The following is a 7,421-nucleotide window of genomic DNA, read 5'->3' as shown; positions in this document are numbered from 1 at the left end:
GACGAACACAACTCGGGGACTGTCGTGAAACTTATGAGATCGGTAATCGAAGAAGGTCACCCCAAGATAAACTCCACAAGTTTAGCCTGGGATTAGAGAAACAAATATATAGAGTACTTTGAGAACGGGAAGCTTCCATTAGATCCAAAGGAATCGAGAGATCTGCGAATAAAGGCAGCACGATTCACCTTGTTCGAAGATGGTACGCTGTTTAGAAGGACGTTCGATAGACCATTGGCAATATGTTTGGGACCAGGAGATACCGATTACATCCTACGGGAAATTCATGAGGGCACTTGTGGAAACTATTCCGGTGCCGATTCGCTGGTCCACAAAGTAATTAGAGCAGGGTATTATTGGACCGATCTGGGAAAGGATGCAAGGGAATTCGTTCGAAAATGCGACAAATGCCAAAGGCATGCTCCCATGATTCATCAACCCGGGGAGCTACTCCACTCGGTCCTATCTCCATGGCCTTTCATGAAATGGGGAATGGATATCGTTGGCCCCCTTCCATCGGCCCCAGGTAAGGCTCAATTTATTTTGTTTATGACTAATTATTTCTCTAAATGGGTTGAAGCACGAGATTTCGAGAAAGTCAGAGAAAAAGAAGTTAAAGACTTCCTTTGGGACCACATCATATGTTGATTCGGGATGCCGTCCGAGATTTTTTGTGATAATGGAAAACAATTCATCGACAACAAAGTAACTAAATATCTTGAGGATCACAAGATCAAAAGGATCCTATCAAGACCGTATCATCCCAGCAGGAACGGATAAGCTGAATCGACCAACAAATCCATCATCCAAAATATTAAGAAGAGGTTGTCCGACACCAAAGGAAAATGGAGAGAAATACTACCCGAGGTCCTATGGGCATACCAAACAATATCGAAATCCAGTACCGGAGCAACACCATTCTCATTGGTTTTATGGCGCCGAAGCCCTAATCCCGGTCGAGGTCAGAGAACCTAGCATCAGGTTTCGATATACAACAGAGGAGTCGAATACCGAGCCCATGAATATGAGCCTAGAATTGTTGGACGAAAGACGAGAAGTCGCTCTCGTCCGATTGGCCGCCCAAAAATAGCGAATCGATAGGTACTACAATCGAAGGACCAACCTTTGACATTTTAAAATCGAGGACTTGGTGCTAAAAAAAGTCACCCTCAACACCCAAAATCCGAATGAAGGAAAATTGGGTCCGAACTGGGAAGGACCGTATCAGGTTCTCAGAATCGTCGGAAAAGGATCTTATAAGCTCGGTATGATAAACGACAAACGGCTACTGAGTAATTGTAACGTATCGCACCTAAAGCGATACTACTGCTAAGGTACGACCCTCCCAAATTCATTTGAATTTCGAAACTAACACTTGAAGGTGTTCGACCTGAAACAAGAATGGATTCTTCAACTCGAAGCCTTTTGGTCTGAAAGCACGTGTTGCACTCTTTTCCCCTTAGATCGGTTTTGTCCCAAATGGATTTTTCGGTGAGCTTTTTAATGAGGCAACCATTGATCGTGTTAACTTAGAGCAATTCAAAAATATCCTAGGACTCTTTACAATCAACCTCGAATACTGGGGGGCATTGCCCTCGAATATATCAAGTTCGATGTAAGGAAATTACTTCATGGCAACAGGGTCAAATATTTGTAAGGGCCAAATGGTCAAACGAATCATGCCTGCATAGTTTGCTCGAGCCCTGGTACAAAACAAGTACACATGTATGATGACGTATAAAGAGAAATTTCTTCTTTACCGATATCTCATACCTCAGGTTTTTCTACTTCATATTCTCGATCTATTAAGTAAATAGGTTTAAGGGCCGACCATGACCGAAGTTTGAATAAGTGCCCCATAAATCATGTACCACCATCCGAAAAATCAACGAGATCGAATTATATAAAGCCTAATGGCTGTTTTTTTACTTCGAGTTCGAGTAAACACTCACTCGACCATAAAGTCTAAGGGCTACTCTTAATTCGAGTTCGAGCAAATGCTCACTCAACCATAAATCCTAAGAGCTATTTTTTACTTCTAGTTCGAGCAAACACTCACACGACCATAAAATCCTAAGGGCTATTTTCACTTCGAGTTCGAGCAAACACTCACTTGACCATTAAGACTAAAGGCTACTCTTACTTCGAGTTCGAGAAAACACTTACTCGACCATAAAAACCTAAGGGTTGTTTTCATTTCGATTTTGAGCAAACACTCACTCGACCATAAAGCCTATGGGCTATTTTTTTGTAATGACTCAGCCGATCGTTTTGGGTATTACAGCCCTGTTCCCCCATTTACTACTCTATTTGTGCCTTATAGCTGTATTAAGACCTATCGTATTAGTTAGTTCGGGTCCGAAGATATTTCAGAATGAATTGAGACACTTAGTCTCATAATGGAAAGCTTAAGTTGAAAAAGTCGACCGGATATTGATTTATGTGTAAGCTGCCTCGGATTTGAATTATGATGTTTCCAGTAGATATGTATGGTGATTTTGGACTTAAGAGCCTGTCCGAAAAATTATTTGGAGGTTCGTAGTGGAATTAGGCTTGAAATGGCGAAAGTCGAATTTTTTGGGAAGTTTGACCGGGGGTTGACTTTTTGATATCGGGGTCAGAATCTGATTCTGGAAATTGGAATAGATTTGTTATATTATTTATGACTTGTGTGCAAAATTTGAAGTCATCCTGGATTGATTTGATGTGTTTCGGCACAAGATATAGAATTTGAAAGTTCAAAGTTCATAGATTTTGATTTGAGGTGCGATTCATCGTTTTGATGTTGTTATGTGTGATTTGAGGCCTCAAGTAGATCTGTGTTATGTTATGGAACTTGTTGGTATACTTGGACGGGGTCCCGGGTGAGTTTCAGACGAGGTTTAGATCATTTTTGTGTCATGTTGCACTGTCGGAAGTATGCTGGTTCTGGTATTTTCGCACCTGCGGAAATGGACACGCAGGTGCGATGGGCACAGAAGCGACAATGAAGTCACAGAAGCGAGGGATTTCTCGCTTCGGAAGCATCGCAGAAGCGAACAACCAGGCGCAGAAGCGAGGGTCGTAGGTGCGACCATGGCCATCGCAGAAGCTGCCAGCCTCGCAAATGCGTGCCTTCTTCCGCAAAAGTGAGGGTCGTTGGGCAGAACCCTTTAAGTTCGAGGGTTCGGCATTTTTCACCCATTTTCGGATTTTGGAGCTCGGTTTGGACGATTTTGGAGGGAATATTTCCACACAACTTGGAATTCGAGGCATTTGAAGGCCAATTCACGAGGCAAAGACACAAAGGAGTAAATAATTACACGGTATGAGGTAAGTAACTCTTCTAATCTTGGAGCTGGGGGTATGAACCATGAATATACGTATTAAATGAATTATTTGGAGATGACGCACATGCTAAGTGACGGGCATGTGGGCGTGCACCACAGAAATTATGACGTAATTGTTTCCGTGAAATTCTGTAGTCAAATAATCTTGGCATTTTCCATGCAGTTTTATGCGTTAAAGAAATTAAACTGAGAATCATATTAAAAATCATGCTGAGGCTATGTGCCAGTATTATTGAGATCCACAGAGGTCATATTGCTGTGAATTATTTGTTTAAATTGAAATTTCATACTTAGTCATATTTATTTTATTGCATATCATATCTCAGTCTCTATTGTTATCTATTGATGCATTATATCATCATTTTGGGTTGGTTTTATGACATTTTGAGCCCTAGAGACTGGAGAGATTGATGACTAAGTGAGGCCGAGGGCCTGATTGTGGGGATAATTATGGGATCGGGCTGCACGCCGCAGCAGGCCATATTGGCTTTATATACTTTGTTATTATGTGGATCGAGGATGCCCGCCTGCAGCAGGCCTTATAGGCTTTATTATAGCACGTGAGTTGTCTGTGTGGATACAAATATTGATATTATTGCATGTGAGTTGTCTGTGCGGATACAGATATCGATACTATAGCATGTGACTTGTCCGTGCAGATTATAGCGCTTGGGTTGAAGGAGCCCTCTGGAGTCTGTACACACCCCTAGTGAGCGCAGGTACCTATAGAGTGCGAGTGCCGAGTGATTGGGAGGACTGAGTGACTGTGAGGACAGAGTGACTGTGAGGACTGAGTGATTAGGAGAACTGCGTGATTGGGAGGACTGAGTGAATTGATACTCTTAGAGTATGCATATGGTCTTTATCACTGATTTGCATCGCATTGACATGCACACATGACATACAAGTATAGAGATGTATTTTTCTCATGTTGTACGACATCACGTTATTCATGATTTCTCACACATGTTGACAGATGGGCATAGTGATGCATTTGTTTTATACTGGTTATCTGGAAAGAAAATGGAACATCTTATTTATTATGGAAAGGATTTTGGGAAAATTATTGTTTTCAAACTTATTCATATTTTTGGCAACTTCGATAAACGATTTGGATTTTTATTGATGTACTTGAAAGGCAGAACTATTTTCAGAAATCATATTTTTGTTGAGCATTTGATTGTTGAGTTACTTCTGGTATTACTTATTTTATGTTTTTATGAACTATTGTTGGTTATTGAAGTTGGGACCCGACCATGGTACAAGCTCGTCACTACTTTCAACCTAAGGTTAGGTTTGTTACTTATTGAGTATATGGGGTCGGTTGTACTCATACTACACTTCTGCACCTTGCGTGTGGATGTTGGCTGCTGATGTTGCTGTGTTCGTTGGGATCTGGATCTGAAGATGTACCTGCGTTCCGGTTGTAACTGCCTCTTGTTCATGGTAGACTTAAATTCATAAAACTCTGTTTATGTACTTTTCAAAGAGATGATGTATGTATTTCATACCAGTTTTGTAAATTCTAATCTTAGAAGCTCATGATTTGTACTACCAGTTCTTGGGAAAATGTATTAGTTTTATCTATTTTCTTCTAATTAATTGTCTTATTAATTTTATTAGAATTGGATAGTTGGTAATTAGCTTACCTAGCAAGTTGGGTTAGGTGCCATCACGACATGTGAGATTTTGGGTCATGACAAGGTGGTATCAGAGCTCTAGGTTCATAGGTTCTACAAGTCATGAGCAAGTGTCTAGTAGAGTCTTGCGGATCGGTATGATGACGTCCATACTTATCTTCGTGAGGCTACAGGGTATTTAGGATATATACATCCCATCTTTCTTTCTTTATCACGCGGAATTGATTCAGCATGAGACATAACTCTTTCAATTCCTTCCACGCATTCGTATGCGCACATGAGCATTCGGTATCAGTTGTGCATCGCCGACTTATGATTCTATGAACGAGGTTCGAGATGTGTATTATGTGATTCGGTGATGGGCCAGTCTGGAAGACTTGAGGCCATGGTTAGACCGCAGCTTAAGCTCGGTAGCTTCAGTTGTAACTTGTACATTTGGACTCATATGTCCGGTAATTTCCATACGAGTGGAATTTGTGGCTCGATGAGCGGTGGAATGGCTTTGTGATGAGTATGGTGTAACTGCGGGATGTGTTAAGACTATTCGAATATGATGAGAACTATTTTCTTGAAATGTAAAGGAAATTCCATTGGGTGCTTGATTTTCATTTTGATGTGACGTATAGTCTCGAGTGTGAATGTTTTGGAAGATCTTTCACGTTGTTAAATTTTGGGACAAATTAAACTCTCATGTCAGGTTAATGAGTTTGGACTCAGAAAGATTAAGTGATTTCATAGTAATTGTGGTTGCGAAAAGGTATAACAAGATGCCAATGTGAGACTAAGTAGGTGGGTTATCTCCTGCGCAGTAATCTATGTAGGTGTGTTCCTTATGGTGTTAATAGAGAGTTTTTTTTCTACCAACAGGGAATATGTGTTGAGATTTGAATTTGAATCAGGTTGAGAAAATTTGACTTGATTATCGCGAGAATAAATTCTAACTTAGCGGATGATTTGGGGTATTTTTATGATTGGCATTGTATGAGCTTGAGAAGAATTTTCGTTGATCTGACTGCAGTATTATGGAAGTAATAGAGTATAGATATTGTGAGTTATCGAGTGTTTAAATTTATGGTTCTGAGCCAAGTAGGGGAGTATGCTATTGACAATTTAATTCATGGTTATGTGTCAAAGTTTTGTTTTGGTCTGAGGTATACTTGGGAATCAGTGATGACTTGCAGAGGTGGAGTACAAGAATGACTCGAGTAAGGAAATTCCTGGATACGGGTTATGGCACTTTAGGAGTATAGGAAAATCACGGGATGAGTGAGCTGTTATTTTTGAATGATGCAGTGCGCACAGGGTATGAATTTGATCAGTGGTGTTAAGGCAGGATTACCTCTGTGAGTGTTGCTGTACTAATGGGGCACGTGTCTTTCAGCCTGTTTGGGCGGTGCAATTTTTAGATTTGAGTAAAATGATTGACTCTCGAGAAGGTGCTAATGGATTAAAAAAATGTATAAGTGGCAATTGAATTTTTTTTTCGAATTCGTATATCGCTAGAATCTGTTATTTACATTGGATGGTATCGGGACTTGCGGTAATTCTATATGACTATGGATTCTATATTTCAGTATAAGAAAAGGGAAGAGGAACAATTTTAAATTCACATAAGGTCTTCCAGAGTGGATGTCTCGGTGTGATTTTATGTTAGGGTGTCTTGTAGTGAGCTTTGGGTAAGGATCGTGGAGTTCTGACAAGGAGAAATATCAACTTGAGGATAATTCAGAAGAAACTAGAAGTAAATAGGACAATTGGGTAGTAGTCTAGACCAGTATGGTAATGGTATGCTCGGTTCTTTTGGGTAATTATGATGTGGTGAGACTTTACAGATAGTGTGGTTATGTGCAAATGGGTTTCAAAGTGTTCTTAGTGGTTTCTACCATGGGTTGAGCCGGATATTCTTTATCGGTATGGGGAATGTATTTTATATTGTGATATTTTTCCTGGAAAGAAGCAAGAGAAAGGTTTCTAACTAATAGGGTATGTAAAGTGTTGGTGACTCAAAGTTGATAATGAGATTCTTGTGCTTGTCACATGATGGCATGATAGATGCGGTGTATTTTACGGGATTAAAATCTACATATACGAGGTGGAAGTTCAGTCTTGAAGGGAAGGTCTCGAATTTTGGACAACATGGTCAACTTCAGATATTTAGATGAATGTTATAACTGCTCGATAATCCCTGAGAAGGGTGCCCATTTCAAAAAGCACATTGTGTTTTGATGTCATTGGTATTGCGGTACTCACCTGGTTGATAGACTGCTGATATTCAAATTATTGCTATGTGGCACGGAAGAATTATGAAAATATTTTGAGTGGGATGATCGTGCATTAAGTAAGTGATAGTCATTTGGGCGGTGAAGATTGGATCATAAATGATGATTCGTATGTTCTAGGGATTTGGAGACTGGGAGTTTTCAGGAGCATATTGTTTCATGGTTGTGGACTA

The sequence above is a fragment of the Nicotiana tabacum genome, chromosome 14, assembly GCF_000715075.1.
Source record: "Nicotiana tabacum cultivar K326 chromosome 14, ASM71507v2, whole genome shotgun sequence".
Classification (NCBI taxonomy): domain Eukaryota; kingdom Viridiplantae; phylum Streptophyta; class Magnoliopsida; order Solanales; family Solanaceae; genus Nicotiana; species Nicotiana tabacum.
The sequence above is the reverse complement of the archived record's forward strand: the minus strand, read 5'-3'. Positions refer to the sequence as shown.